This window comes from Buteo buteo, chromosome 5 (genome assembly GCF_964188355.1).
Source record: "Buteo buteo chromosome 5, bButBut1.hap1.1, whole genome shotgun sequence".
NCBI classification, from domain to species: Eukaryota; Metazoa; Chordata; class Aves; order Accipitriformes; family Accipitridae; genus Buteo; species Buteo buteo.
Window position 1 is genome coordinate 16,514,045 of NC_134175.1, and position 16,663 is coordinate 16,530,707.

General features: G+C 39.5%; 1 long non-coding RNA gene across 1 annotated transcript in view; it reads left to right on the forward strand.

The window, feature by feature from the left end:
• Positions 1-16,663, forward strand: part of LOC142031084 (uncharacterized) — a 148,542-nt gene that overhangs the window by 4,415 nt on the left and 127,464 nt on the right. Inside the window, exon 2 of the long non-coding RNA XR_012650398.1 lies at positions 11,877-11,994. This is a non-coding gene — a long non-coding RNA (uncharacterized LOC142031084). The remainder of the gene's footprint in view (positions 1-11,876; positions 11,995-16,663) is intronic.

Here is a 16,663-nt window from a genome sequence, read left to right on the forward strand (position 1 = left end):
TGAACTGTTGAGTACTGTTCAACTATTTCTTTATTTCTTGTTTAAACATACGCTGTAGAACAGTGTGACAACAGTCCTGGATAACATTGTTTCTTGGCAATGATCAGTTCAGGTTCATGTTCAGTCAGTCTGAGGATGAGGGTCCCAGTTCAAGGAAGGAATATGTAAGTTCTTATGGTATCCCCATTTAGCAAATTATTCAGGGATATATTCCATCTAGAAGATGTGTTTAAATAGTGTTGTCTTATGTGTAGGCTTCACAGGCAGCCTAGAGTCTACCTTACGCATACATCAATGCCTTGCTGAATAGAAAAAAACAATATCAGAAATGTTTAACTGGAATATAACTTTTTGATAACAAGAAAATATATAAAAACATTTTTCATTATTTGTGCTTACTGTACTAACTGTACTAGTAATACAATGCAAAATTCCATATGCTTACATGCATTCATGTGCAAAATTGACCTGTTATTTTGTAGTTTTCGGATATGAAAATATGTTTGCAAAATAATGTACACAAAGCAGAGATTTGATTGCAGTCTTTAGGGAAAATTAGCGAAAAGATAGCAGTTTATGTTGAAATTCAGGTGGTTTTTTTGGTCACCTTACGTTCAGATTGCAGAAAGCAAAGATGACTTAAGCAATGTTATGACAATACCTAACCTGTATGGAACAGGATACGTTCTCAAGGTATACTTTTTAAAATGCACCCTGCAAGAGTTTAAAGTAAGCAACGTTAGGCTGTAGAAGCAAACTCTATTCTATCATTAGGTCCTTATGGTTCATTAATTTTAACGTTTGGAATTGGAATGCCACCTGGGAAGAATGCATTGGATTATTTTCTGCAGTGCTGTCTATCTTGATATAGTGCTGAGTCTGTTATTCTTGCATCTAATGTATTCAAGTTGGCATGAATGTGAAAGACGTAATTCTCGTTACGTGTGCTAAGCCAGGCAGTGAGGGGAAACAAGCTTGACTAAATGCTTGGATTTCAACCAATGGTGCAGCAAACTAATGTTGGCTCTGAAAATGAAAACTGTTACTGTACATTCATCAGCTGAAACACTGAGCTTTAAGAATCAAAATTTTAAAAAAGAAACTGAGGACACTTTGGCAAGTTAACCCTCTTCAGTTTAAAAGCATCAGAATGAAAATTCCTGTGAATAATAAAGGTACTTGTTATTAGTAACAATTAGGGATTTTATGCTGAAGGACGTATTGTGTGGCATTTTTATTTTGAGTTGATGCATTTCTTGGCAGCAGCAGACAATAAAAATGGATAGAAATTTTCAGTACCAGTAGCTGCTTCAAGAACTCTTGTAGGTCAGTTTTTCAGAATATGCTTTAAAGCGAAGAAAGTTGCATCAGCAGAGTTCCAGTTGTCCTTGAGGGCTTGATACCACCTTTGAACTCCTCGCTTTCACCACAGTATGTAATTGTCCCACTGTGTTTGTGGGCTGGCAGTACTCTTATTTAGGGCACTGCCCTGCTCTTGGAAACAAGCTATTCCCATTTACACAGCTCAGCTTCTTCTATAGCTTAAAAGCATTTTCATCTATTTTTTTATTTTCCAGATGCCTGCAGAGTGCATGGCTATTTATTAGCATGTGTGACAGCTTAAATGGCTCTTGTCAACAATTATCCATTTAGAAAAGTGGCAGTCTTCATTTGTGATGTTGTAAGGAAAATGATCTCTAAACAAAAGTCTTGTGTGTTTCTTAAAATACAAAGTGGTATCTCTAAAATATATTCTGTGAGGTTGAAAACAATTCAAAGAATTTGTGCTCTATAACAGATCAGTATGGAATAAAGTGTTAAGATTTTTTTGACTTACCTTTGGAAGACCAACTTCTTCTTGTGCTTACCAGCAAAGTTATGGCCCCACATAAATCCTATTGGTTATAACAATACTGTTTGACAAAAGTAGTCATGATATAGGGTAAAGGGGGTAGCATTATAAAAAGTAAAATGTTTCAAATGTAAAATGAAGGGAAAGAGAAAAAAGGGCTTTAATTTCCAGCAGTTCCAGCAATATTTATTTCCTGGAATACCTGCTTTTCTCAGACTCTTACAGTGTTTTTTTAAATAGACCAAGAAATTCTGCCACCATTGAAACTAATAATTGGTAAAACACTGACTCCTGTGTGATCAGGGTTTGACCCCTGGAGTCCTCCTACACTGCTGACTGTGCTCTATGGGGAAATTGGATCTGCAAGCTCTAAAAGTAGAGATTTGCCATTGCTCTTGCTAAATGGCTTTGTGAATAACTATCGAAATCCAAGATGGATTAGAGATCACAAAGTGTTCGGTAAAACGGGGTGCAGGAGAAGTAAATGGATATGTTTCCGTAATATTTGATATGAAGCTTTAGTTGGGAAACATACAGAGAAAATCATGCTGTGTGACAATCATACTTCCATCATCTGAAAGCATCTAAAATAAGTAGTTGTGACCCAAAGTAGGTTAACAGGCAGCCTTTTCACAAAGAATGTAGCCTGTACCTGTCTCCCTCTCTCTGTAATAGGAGCCATGTCTCAGTTATGTATATGGCTGGGAGGAGTTCAATAGTATTTCCCAGGCATAAGTAACTTTTTTGGTAAAAGTTAAAGCATGAAAAAAGATTGCTTGAACAAACTTTTATCCATCCGCTTTAATGTAAACCTGTTTGCTATGTGTGAGTGAAATCAGCTGGAAACTTTTTCCATTTTTCTCACACCATTCTCTCACTTGACAATACAACTTCAAGCTGTTTATAGGTAATTCCAGAGCAGAGAACTACTTTGCTTACATGAAGAGAGAGCACGCATACTTAACAGAGTATCTGTCTTTTTGAAGCAGATAGTGCAATTAGAATTATTTAATCATTATAATTTATGTGTAGACAAGAGGGGAAAAAGTCCCTTTACTGGGAAAGTAGGACTTAGAAAATTGAGAGGTAAGCTATCAAGATGTGAGAGATGACTGCAAATTTTAATTTCATGCTTTCCCTTTTAATATTAATTGCTGCTATTTTATGAGCCTATTCCTTGTGGAACGGTTAGTCCTAACCCAAAACGTGTTTGAGAAGAAACCTGAAAGCTAGAGTGGAAGTGTGATGGACTATGTCGGGAAAGAATCTGAAACGCTCTGTGTATACAGTGCATCTTACTGTATACCGTATCTTCCTAGCACAATGGGGTTTACTAGATTTTTTTTCGGTTTTATTTTTCAAAGCTTGGTGATGTAATTTCTGATTCCTATAATAGTAGTTTAGTGTTAACAGTTTACCAACCAAATACATAAATCCATGAGATCAAAGGGTCTTATCATGGCTCTGTAAGGGTGTCCCTATCCTGGAAGTTTCTAGCACAACTACGAACACTACTGATATAAAGCTTTCATGGAAGTCCATAAATTGACCTGTAAGCTTTTTTTCAACTGGAGGAAAAGGTGACCTGCTTCATGAATAAAGAATGGCCCGTACTGAGCAGCCTGGAAACAGGTCAAAGAAAGCTATAGCTGTTGTTTTTAACCATATTAAAATACTGCCTTTCAGCACTACTTTATGCTAGCCTGTAGCCCAGAATTAGAGCAGTGTAACATAATCTTTTATCCTATCCCATGCCTTTTTTACTTTCTTAGGTTTGGTTTCTTTTTCTGAAACAACTATTCCATGCGCCAGCGTCTTTCAAGTAATGCAAAAAATACATTGTAGATAAACTGAGAATCCATGCTTCACAAACAAAGCCTCTGATTTAGGCAAATAGTCCAGAGGTAAATGTCTTCAATTTCCAGAATAACTTGTCTTTAGATTGAGATTATGGGCTATGAAGTTTGTTATTTATTGTGCTCCTTGGTTTTCAAGTAACTTTGTTTTAAAATAGGGTAATTGTTTTTGTTGTAGCTTTCTAAAGGACACTGACATCCCAAAGTAGCTGCCTTAGATTTAATAAATATATATATACAGACAACCAGACTGTGGACATATTTTAGCCTTTATCTATGGCAATAGTAAACAGTGAATATGTGGTGTCTTAAGAGCTAAATTTGTTTTTTGAGCTGCTGGAATTTTTTGCTTTAATGAAACATCAGTTCACTTGGCATTTTTATTAACAGCCACTATTTTTCTTTATTTCTGATGAAGCAAAATCTTACAGGGCTGCACTTTACTACCTTTTTTTCCCCCTACTGTTTTTGGTGTGTCATAGTAGCTTTGAAAACCAATTTACTTCACATTCCACTTCTACTGCCAGCTTGACTAAAAATGGCTTGATTATGTAAAAAAATGTAATAAATGCACAGGTCAAAAGAAAATCATATTAAAGAATATGCAGATTACACTAGAGAGTAATACAGCTGAGTGAGTAGAGGCTGTTGTTAGAGCTGTAAGGACAGCTGAACTTAAATGTTTATAGTTGCAGTTTTGGTACTTTGTCTTGGGTGGGGGCGAAGTGAATTCTGAAATGAAGAAATACATTATTCTGTCTCCTAGTCCAGAGTACCCGTGTTCCATTTTGAGATGTATTTGGTGGGATGACCTTGCAGAATTATTTACTCAGGTTGGAGTTTGTGTCACTTCTGTATGGCACTAACAGTAGTAAATTGGTTATGTAGTTCCTAAGTTTCTTGCTGTTACAGGTGAAAGAAACAAACTTGTATGAACTGTAGGCTTGAAAAAATTAGAGCAATACAGTTTCTTAGAGGAGTTAATTTTCTGCTTTGGTAGAAAAGCATCAAAGAAACTGGATAAAAGACAACTTATCTATATGCTTTTACACATGGCATGCTGAAGATAATACTATAATATTATAGTATAAATAGAGCATAAAGTATAATAGGAAAGCAGACCTGATAAAACTGGAGAATTTTCATCTGTGCCATTCAAGGCAGCTCCATTGCATTGGCTGGAATTATGATAAGTTATAATAAATAAGGCTTGCCTTTTGACGTGCTTCTTGAAAATGTGACAAGATTGTCAGAAAAGCTGTAGGGAGAACTGTGAAAACTAGAAATATGAACTAAACATGGCTGGTTACAGCATCTCTGCAGGGACCCAGTGAACAATATGGATTTATTTACAATGGAGGAAAGAAATACCTTATCTTTTGCCATAGGACTTTGCTTTAGGATCTGATTCTGTAAAATTCAGAGTAACTTCTAGAAGTGCTGTCCTGGTTTCAGCTGGGATAGAGTTAATTTTCTTTCTAATAGCTGGTATAGTATTGTGTTTTGGGTTCAGTATGAGAAGAATGTTGATAACACATGGATGCTTTCAGTTTTTGCTAGGTAGTGTTTAGACTAAGTCAAGGGTTTTTCGGATTCTCATGCCCAGCCAGCAAGAAGGCTGGAGGGGCACAAGAAGTTGGGAGGGGACACGGCCAAGGCACCTGACCTAAAGTGGCCAATGGGGTATTCCATACCATGTGATGTCACATCTAGTATATAAACTGGGGGGAGTTGGCCTGGGGGGATTGCTGCTCAGGAACTAACTGGGCATTGTTTGGCGAGTGGTGAGCAATTGCATTGAGCATCACTTGTTTTGTATATTCCAATCCTTTTATTAGTATTGTCATTTTGTTATTGTTATTAGTTTCTTCCCTTCTGTTCTATTAAATTGTTCTTATCTCAACCCACAAGTTTTACCTTTTTCTTTCTGATTCTCTCCCCCATCCCACTGGGTGGGGGGGGAAGTGAGTGAGTGGCTGCATGGTGCTTAGTTGCTGGCTGGGGTTAAACCACAAAAAGCACTAACAAAACTTCTCTCTTGTACGAAGTCTGTGTCTGAATTGCCTTTTGAGAATTTTCAGAAATAGTTCAGCAACTTTTGCTATGAATCCTAAAATAATCAGGCTCCTCCCTTCTTTTGTTTGAGAAGGAATTAAAGGTTTAGTTGGGTTCTTATGAATGTTACTGATTATTGTACTGCACTGTGATCACTGTTTAGCTACTGTGTTTGCCAGTGGTAGGATACTTGAACTTCAGAAATGTAGTGCTAATGACCTTCAGGATGCTTTTCCTTGACCCTGGAGCGAAATAAGAGCTTTCTGTGTCGTGGACCAAAGATACTGAGTGTTACCAAAGACTAGGCTGTGTGCTGCAGAACCCACCTGTTCTTTATGTATGATGTGTTTGCCTGTTTTTACGAACACCATGCCCTGAAGAGCTGTGAAGACAATATAATTGATTAAGTTACAACAAAGTATCTGAGCTCAACAGCTGTAAGCACTCATGTGTTTCAGAAGACCAAAACCTTGCAGTGATCGATGCCAGGAATTCTGAGTACTTAACTGATAGAAGTAAACAGTCATATTTGTGTGACTATTGCTTATAGAGTAAAATTCTCATTTTGTTGCAATGTGAGCAATAAAACTGAGCTTCTCAGTGTATCCATGGTGAAGAGCCTTTAGTCTTCTCTTGGATTGCTAATAAAGAGCAGAGGATGTGGTACATATAGCCAGTTCAGTCAGCGCTGTGTCAGAGAATATCAAGGGTTAACAAGAATAGCAAAGCTGTATAGATGTTTTGCGCAATAAAGTTGCATAGTTTCTGTCCAGTTAATCTGGAAGATAACAAACTCCAGCTACTGCAAACTTGGAATTTATTCAGAATGGTGGTAGATGCAATCCCATAGTTGTTCTTTTCAAAGCTGATTTTCCCATCTTATGCATGCAAATGGACATCCAAATGCTTGCTCTGCAGAAGCATGGGTGCAGAAAAGAGACAGGAAGATTTTAATTAAACTTTATTAAATTTTTAAATAGATGAGTACTATAAGGCATTCTTGTTAAAGTTTGATATCAAATGATCTCATGATTTTTCCAGATTAGGAGTAACTAGTTTATAATAAGGCCAGGAAAAACAATCAGCTTTAAAATTGAGGTTATCTACTCTTTTGTTTGCTGTATTACCTACTGTTTGATGAAGACTATTAATCAATTCACCCTGTGTTCTCTGCTGCAAATATAGAGGCCATGAAAGCCTCTTAATCTAAGTCTAAAATACTCTTGCTATTACTGAAATTGAATCTGCTGTGACCTGTCACCAGGCAGGTGCACTGGGCTCATTCTTTTTCATTTTATAACATCCGTAGCTTTCCCATTGGCTGAACTGGCCAAATGGTTTGTGGTGTTAATTTGTTTAGGTAAGGACTCTGTAGCGTGTGAAGATTGAGTGAACTCCTTTCCATGTGTACTCTCCCACCAATCTGTACAGGAACTGGGGGCGGATGAGAGGGTATTGGGCATGTGTAGGGACAGCAATTTGCAAAAGAGATTAAAGCACTGGTGGTGGGCATCTTCCCTTCAGAATTTTTCACTGTAATAATCCACAGCAAAACTGGGTGTTCTGATTTTAAGACTTTAAGTATTTTGGCATATACTCACCCTGGCGAAGGTGGAACCTTCCTCAGTTTTAAACTTTGAGATGAATGAGTTTCTTCTTCACAGGGTGACTTAATCCCTAAATTTTTCAGAATCATAAATGCAAAATCCAGGAGTTATAGCTTACTTTTTTCTCCAGGCAAAGTAGATAAGAACTTGGGTGTTGCTTGTTTATTGGGCAGACTGAAGGTCTTTTGGTCCTTTTTTTTTTTTTAAATGATAGTTGAGGGATCTGTATCAGTTTTATCTAAGAAAATTTCTCCATGATATGATGCAATGTGTTTCATACTTGCTGTTCTATGAAAATGCTATTCGTTGCTGGGTCTATAGGTTGCTTCTGTTCTGGGGATCCTTTGAACTGGGTGTATTGGCTTTGTGTGGCAAGGTTTTGGTAGCAGGGGGGGTTACAGGGGTGGCTTCTGTAAGAAGCTGCTGGAAGCTTCCCCTGTGTCCGACAGAGCCAATACCAGCTGGCTCTGAGACGGACCTGCTGGCGGCCAAGGCTGAGCCAATCAGCGGTAGTGGTAATGCCTCTGTGATAACATTTTTAAGAAGGAAAAAAAAGTTGGGCCAGACAGAGAGAGGAGTGAGAACATGTAAGAGAAACAGCCCTGCGGACCCCCAGGTCAGTGAAGAAGGAGGGGGAGGAGATGCTCCAAGCACCGGAGCAGAGATTCCCCTGTAGCAGCCCATGGGGAAAACGATGGTGAGGCAGGCTGTCTCCCTGCAGCCCATGGAGGTCCACAGTGGAGCAGATATCCACCTGCAGCCCGTGGAGGACCCCACGCCAGAGCACGTGGGTGCCCAAAGGAGGCTGTGACCCCGTGGGAAGCCCACGCTGGAGCAGGCTCCTGCCAGGACCTGCGGATCTGTGGAGAGAGGAGCCCACAGAGCAGGTTTTCTGGCAGGACTTGTGACCCTGTGGGGGACCCGTGCTGGAGCAGTGTGCTCCTGAAGGACTGCACGCCGTGGAAAGGACCTATGCTGGAGCAGTTCGTGAAGAACTGCAGCCCGTGGGAAGGACCCACGTTGGAGAAGTTTGTGGAGGACTGTCTCCCGTGGGTGGGACCCCACGTTGGAGCAGGAGAAGAGTGTGATGAGTCCTGCCCCTGAGGAGGATGAAGTGGCAGAAAATAACGTGTGATGAACTGACCGTAAGCCCCATTCCCCGTCCCCCTGTGCCGCTGGGGGGGGTTTGGTAGAGAATCTGGGAGTGAAGTTGTGCCTGGGGAGAAGGGAGGGGTGGAAGGAAGATGTTTTAAGATTTGGTTTTATTTCTCATTACCCTACTCTGGTTGACTTGTAATAAATTGAGTTAATTTTCCCCAAGCTGAGTCTGTTTTGCCTGTGATGGTAATTGGTGAGTGATCTCTCCTGTCCTTATCTTGACCCACAAGCTCTTTGTTATATTTTTCTCTCCCCTGTCCAGCTGAGTAGGGGGAGTGATAGAAGGGCTTTGGTGGGCACCTGGCATCCAGCCAGGGTCAACCCACCACACTGGGAGACAGTGGGTAAAATATTAGTGTTGAGACTCTTATTTTCCAAACAGCATTCACAAGGAGTACATCACTGCCCACATCTGCGGTCACGCTTTAAACTAAGAGCTTGTTGGAGTCTTGAAGCGAGTGGCAAAGAGTGAGCACTCAGACTGTAGCCTCAGGCCTCTGTCAAACGGGAGAGGAGTGCCCTGAAGCAGCACAGCAATCTGGCAAGAGTAATTTTTCCAACAGCAATGGTGGAATCTGAAGGAAAAAAAACCAACCAACTTGAAAAATAAGCTTTGAACACCTTTTTGCTAGCTGGTTAAATTTGGCACAAAAAGTACTGAGAGGTGGGCGCGGTGGTGGAGACAAAGGAATTTTGCTGTTTAGTTTCATTGTGGTTAGAAATACTTACATGTGAAGAAGGGATTTGTCACCAGGATTTTTGTGTGTGTTGGCCTTTTTGAGGTAGAGACACTAGCTACAGAAAGACCTCAGGAGAGGGCTGTTGGTGATGAAACAGTCTTCCCCTGTCCTTTTTGGTATTTATTGGAGGTTTCAGGTCTATCACTCTCCAGCTGAAGATCTCATGCTTCACTCCTTCCAAAGAGACTGTAATCAGTAGCCCATTGAGCTAATTGTTTGCTTGTTTGAGTGTTTTGAAAAAATGAAGAGAGAAATAGAAAGAGGCAGGCTACCTCCTTAACAAAATCCCAGAAGTAACAGAGTCTTTTTCTGTGTGTTGAAAAAGCCTGCAGCCCAAGTCTCTTTTGTCTGAAAGTGACATATTAGTCTCTGAGTTCCTTAGAAAAGAGGAAAATTACTGGCCAGTGGGGCCATTTATTTTTGTTTCTGTGTGTTTAAGGAAAAAGAAACACAGTAGATACTGCCTGGAATAAAACTAGTAGTTCTCTATAGATTCCCCCCTCCCAATTCAAAGAACAAATACCCATGGTGCTATTCTGAATTTTGCTGCCCTTCCAGTTAAAATAAAATATAAACTTTTGTAACTGCTAAGGAATTGGGTATATATAACTCCATGAAATAACAGATTTATGGCTGAATTTCTCTTAGTTATTTCTTTATCACACTCAGGGACTTAGCTGCATACCAAAGAGCAGGAATTCATATGCAGGTTATTTTCTGACCAAATTTCCTCCCTTCTACAAAGAAACCTGTGAGTAAAAGAAGTAGATACAATTCATGTTGGGTAATAGAGCAATGACTGAGAAGGCATTAAACTCTAAATTTTTAGTAACTCCTGGAACAGTAAGAAAAAAAAAAAAGCTGGCTGAGAAGCCTGTTCCTGCTTTTAGGAAACTTCTTGTGGTGCAAATCCACTGATGCCAGAAGGTAACTTAAACAGAGGATCTGTGAGGAGAATTTAATGGCTAGTGACTCTTACTCAGTAGCAATCCTGGCAACTAGATTGCAAATACATATGCTTTCTGATTTTTTAGTTGTGACTATTGTAATGTCTAAGCAGTCCTACTTAAAAGCACTGAATGAACAATTATTCATATATTCATATTGGGATAATCACTCATTTTGTTGGCTGCATATTTGCTTTTGTGATAACTGTCACTGAGAAATAAATTTTTTTTGTTATAGTAGGCACTATAGACTAAAACAGACTGAGGGATCCACCATCCCTCCACCAATGGCAAAAATCAAAATGCATGAGAGGAACAGAAGGGATGGGTGTAAAGAGGTGATTTAACCTGTCAGACAACATAGTGGTAAAGCTGGACTAATCCTTGAGATACAGTGTAAAGATTTAGGGCTCCTGCTCACTCAATGAACAGTTGTAGCAGTTTGAGATGTTACTACCCTTTGGCAGAGTGTTTCTGTTCCTGCAGCAGACATTATCTAGCTTGTAGTCCTGCATTTCGATCAGTGGTGAACCAAAGCTCTGCACTGGGAAAGGGTCTGTGCATCCTCTCTGCCCCAGCGGCACCGCAGCCTGCAGGGTGGGTAGCCGGAGCTGTACCAACTTGACATACAATAATGGTGTTCACCACAGCTTGCCTTGCCAAAGTCTGTCATTTGACTACATTTTTCTCTCTCCTGAGTATAGCCTTAATTCTCCTGATGAGAACGTGCTGATGATACATGCTGTGGTTTTTTTATTGTAAACTGAAGCAGTACATAATGATAAATGAAAAAGTAAAAGGTATATATACATCTATTTTACCTGTAGTATGCAGAGGTTGATCTGTTACACTCAGATTTTAATTTTAAATGGTCTTTCGGATCAGGCTTCATCAGGAGCAGTTGTTTTTAAAGAAGTGGCAATTTGGAAGGGTTCCATTTTGTGTGCTTCTTGTTTGTCTTCTAAAGTTGGTGATTTAAGCAAGTAGGGTAGAAGACAACAGCAGGATGGAAGCGTCAGTGTGTGCCAGCTGCAAACGCATCTTTGAGGCTCATCCTTCCTACTCTTGATGTGCATATCTGTCTGTATTAAAAATACCTGTGATCTGGATAGCTGTGAAATTCCACAAACAAACGAAAAGCTTCATGCAAATATAACTTCCTTAGTAGTGTAACTTTCATCTGGTTTGACTTACCAAGCTTTCTTGTAATTAGTGGAGAAGTACTCCACTCAGTGTTGACATGAAGGCATTGTGCAGGATTCATGTTCATCTGTTTGAAAACCTGTTCTGAAGTCTCTGAACTTGTTTCACAAATCAGTGGAGCAAAGTGGCATTTGTGGAATTATTGCTGCAAATAAGATGAGAATCAAACCCACTATCTGGAAAATTAGATCTCAGAATAGGTTTTACTCTGAACTTGCACTCTACTTTGCAAAACCTGGTCTAAACATGGTTAAAACCCCTCACTAAGGGCTGTTATCCTTGTAGATATTTATGAAAAGCAGAGTGAACAGTGTATACATATCTAAAGGCTGATTTAATCCTTAGGGAAGTTAGGTCTGGTTTTGGATTTCAGGATGTTCTGAAAGGATTGTTTTCTGTTTTGTAAAAACACTGTAAAAGAGAAAGCAAAGGTAGAATGTCCTACTGTTTCCTTCTAGGCTTCTCCTTGAATGATTATGCTGGCTCACAAGTTCTGCAAGATGTCTAAATGCAAACCTGTAATCCTTTAATGCATTTAACACACAACTAAGTGCTTTTCAGTGCAATCATATGCAGGTAAGTACGTACATTTTTCTGTATTTTGTAAATCCTATTTTGTTGGTATAGCTGTGGCAAGTATTTTTTTTTTAAATCAAGTTCAGACAATGAGTGGGCAGAGTGCTGTACATACACAGAAACTTGGCATCTGTCAGTACCTTTTCTGCACTGGAAGCACTGTCACCAACAGCTATACGTGGTTAGATGTGGGCCATAGCAGGGTGCTCAGTCAGGTGTTGGGAGATGAAGGATAAAGTCCAGCTACTTAAGGTAGGGCTGTGTTTGCCTATAATTCTCTATCATACTTTCCCTGGGGGATTTACACAGGGCTACCCCTAATGCTCAGACTCCTCTACACGTGCATGAATCAAATTCTGCTATGCTCATTGTATAATTTAAGGTGACAGGTGGGAGCAATAGCTTACGACATGTACTGTCTTTCACTGCTGGAGATCAAGAGCACCATATGCCTTTCCTGGAGCATGTTGTGCACACGGGGGTGAGATAAGCTCCTACTTGTGAAAAATGAGAGTGAAAACCAGATCTTACCATATTGCCTTTGTGCTCTGACCTACCTTTTTGACTGTGTAGCAGCAAAAAAATTGGTTCTTTGATGACTATACACCTTGCATTTGAGAAGCACAAAGGGTCTGTTTCCAGCTGTCTCTTTGGCTTCCTATTCTGTCGTTGTCTTCTCTGTGATACTAGAGGAAGTGTAGTCTTCTGGAAACAAAACAAACCAGATATTAAACTACTGACAACGTCACAGTTGTTGCTGCTTCTTGACATCAGTGGTTCTGGTAGAGACTTTCAACAAGTGATAGCCACTATGGCTGTTGTGTTCCTTAAGATAATAGAAAAAAACACTTGGGGAAAAATAAAACCCCACCTCGCTAATGTACATTAAAAATGTGCAATGTGCAAATTATGTGCTGGATATTCTAAAAGGAACAAATGGTAAGCTTCAACAGAAGGGGTTTCTGGGGGAGGGATTACTTCTGGGCATTTTTTTAGTATGTTTGTTTCCTGATCTAAATATGAAAAATTCAGACTATGCTGCTAATTTTCTGAAATGATTCATAATTCCTTCCCATGCTTCAGCAAAACTATAGAAAATGACCCTTTCTTAAGGTTAATTTAAAATCTGGCTAGAGTTTCTGTTAAAGAAAGGGAAGCCTATCTGTTGACAAGACCTGGCTTTTTGGGAGGATGGAAGTTTATACTTTGGGGAGTGGAGGATTCTGCTACTCTTTTCCTCTTTTTATCTTTTTTTTTTCCTTGAACTGACAGGAAGATTTTGTCCTTGTCCTTTGTGTTCGTGAGTCTCAAGAAAACAGCACATACCATTTCTGTACTATTTTTATTCCTTCCTTCTATCGGTAATCTATTGGTACTTTCAGCCTAAATCAGGTCACCTTGAGGATTAAGTAATGGCAGTATAGGAAGCCATTTCTGGAAGGAAGTAAATTGGTTTGTTTCTTTGTTTTGTTTTGTTTTGCTGGATGAGAAAAGGGAAGTTTTTGTTCTCTGGAGAGGATTCTTGAGTAGCTTTTTTTCTTTGGTGTTCTTAAGCTATAATATAAAGGTCTGGGACACTTTTTCACGCTAACAGAGTAATTAATCTTAATTGCATTGATTGTTTTACCACGCTTTAGTGGGTGATTAGAAATGGCTTTATATCACAAGACAGAATAAGGTGTCTTATCCAAATGTCTCTGAGTTGGCAAAAAAAATAGCTACCATTTGCTGCATGGAAAATGGCATTCCATCAGCTACATTGTTCTAGTGATACTACCTCCTGTCTGCATCATTATTCAACCTATTTGTGTGTGAGGTTCCCTTAGGTTAGAGATAACCAAAGCATGACTGAAAGGGTTCAAACGATGGCTCTGGTTGTTGGCCATTTGTCAAGACTGCGGCAATGCGAGCATGCCCTGGCAAGGCAACAGGGTCCAAACCTGCCTTTCCCTCCTGGGGACAGAGTACTTGGTACATCTTCTTCTGGAATTGCTTTGAGATTTGTCATTATTTCAATGGTCTTTGGATGCCTTTGAGTATAACTTTTTCTTTGGAAGATTTCAGCTGATGAGCAATTTTTCTTCTGCTACTGAAAATACTGTTTCTGTGTTTAAAAACACTTTATATATGTATCATACATATGTGTGTATATTATGTATATATTGAAGTCCAATAGTGAGTTACAGCTAAATGCAGCCTTACCTGGAGTAGGTGGACTTCATCCTTCATCTTTAAACACCATGGGTCTCCTTTGCATGTATTGCGATCTCTGGAAGCTGGCTCCCCTTCAGGTCTGTGCTGATCACGCTCCAAACACCTTACTGAGTGCACTGAGATTTTATATATATATATATATAAAAAAACATTTTTAATAAATTTATAATGAATTTATATATATATAAACATAGGAAGACTGGAAAGTCTGGAAATCCTTGTGGAAATTGCATGCAAACTCTTCGCAAGCAGCCAGAGCAAATGTGAGAGAAAATGTGTATGTCTTTTTTCCAGATAGCTGGGCAGTGTTTGGTACTCAAGTCTCTCCTGGGCAGTTAGGGATGCACTTATGTGTGGTAGAGCTGTAATTCTGTGTAATTCCCCATTATCCTTAGCTTTAAATTTGTCTTCCAGAAGCAGTGCTGCATGCTGAGAGTCAAGTAGGGCTTTTTATACCTATATCCACAATGAAGTCTATTCTAATGAAATACGTTGTATACTTAATACTTTTGTTTTAGGGCGTGAAGTCAGTAGGAGGAACGGGGAGCCCAGTTCTCCAGCCTCCTAGCTGAGTACTTAATAAGCCCAAACCGATGCTTTGTCAGTTCAGAACAGCCAAAACTACTTCGTATTTTATTCTGTCTGGCTATGATGTCTACCTGGATCATATTAGTGTCTAAGCTGTACCCATGTAGTCTGATATACATGTAAGGGATGTCAGGATAAAGATGCTTGAAACGATAATCACTCGTATTTCTCTCCAGTTTATTTCCTGGAGGTCCTGCACTTACAGACTGCTGATTCATTGCTGTACAATTTTGGTTGGATGTCCAAATCCCTTCTGAGTGCCCTCAGTCTTGTAAACCCTGGAAGCTGTTTTGTGCTTGCAACGGCAGGAGAGTCTTTCAGCCTCTGGAGACCTCCACGTATGTAGCTGGTGTCAGGACTAAATTATGGATAAGCCAGTTAGGATCTGTACCCAACAAATTCTTCACTGAGATAAAGCAGTTGGCAGAGAGGTCTTGTTTCTGCTCACAGAGGTGTTTCTTAATAGGTTCAGCAGATCTAGCAACAATTTGATTACTAGGGAGTTTTTAAAGGGGGCACTTGAAAAATTATGGAAACTTGAATTTTAAGGATGATTTTCATGCCTGCCTTGTCTGCATGAGGCAGAGTGAGCTAGGATTTTGTTTTTTCCTGGGTGCTTCTTGCTTTAAGTTCTCTTTGCCTGTGAACTTGGTGCAACTGAAGGAGGAGGGGAGGAGAGAGTAAAGACACTCAGCAGAAATCAGTCAACTACATTAAAAATATAGAAATGTTTTAAAGCTGGTTTTACTGCTGAGACTGAAGGGAGGAAAGGATTTTAAAGTGTCAGTAGGGCATAAGAGGTATTGCAGTGTCCAGTTGTCCCTGTGTTTTGAATTCCCAAACAGATTTTTGAAATAGTGTAGTATTTCATGTTTGACTTCAGCCATTTTAATTTCTAACATGGAGGAGGAATCCAGGGCAATGGTGTCAGCTGAATTATAGGTGAATAAAATTACAGGCTGGGGCTGGAACAGATTATTTCAGTGATATCTTCTAGAATAGCCTAGGATTGCCAGGCAGGATGCTCTTCTCCCTGTTCAGAGCCCCTCTCACCAAGAGCAATGGAAATGCAGCTTTCAGGTACTACTGTCACTGAAAAATGGTGTAAGATAGTACTGTTCAATTATTTATTTGGCCAGTAGTGTACAGAGCTATTGAATTTTATACCTGTGGTTTTGATGAAAGTGTAACTTCCCCATAGTCTAGACGGAGAATAATGCAGTGTTTGAGCAGAAACTGACTTTATTTGTGTCCCTGACCACTGCGTTAGGGACAAGAAAGACAAATACAAGGAAGAAATGTTGCATGAAATTCCAAACATGCCAACCATCACTGCTTTATCAGTAGCATCAATTGCTGTGATGCCTAAATTGTTTTACAGGGAAATTCAGTCTTTATGGTGTGGTCTTTGGGGGTTCTTAAGCAGGTTTTTTTTTTTGCTCCTCATCTTCATTGATTGTGTTAACTTTTAATGCCTGCTTCTCAAAGGTCCAAATTTAAATGTAAAACCTGTGAATATATTAATTACTTCATGTCTTTTCAGACTTGCTGATAAAGCATTCAGGGACAGAAAAGGCATAAAATGAACAAGCAGGTGAGAGGCACGTTTTTATGGAATTCAAAGTGCGATCATCACTTCTGTCAGCTGAAAAGTTATGTCTGAAATGAAATGCTAAACAAAATCTAACAGCCAGATAAATTTAAATGTAAAAGTATAATACTCCTCTTCCCCTTCTTCCCTGCTGTCCTTTTTCAAATAGGATGTTTGGGCATTTTGGGTAGATTGATGTAGTGTATCACTGTGTCAGAACTCAGGGCTTTGAGCCATGTATGGGTTTTGTGGTTAAAACCAGCATCAAAATATGGA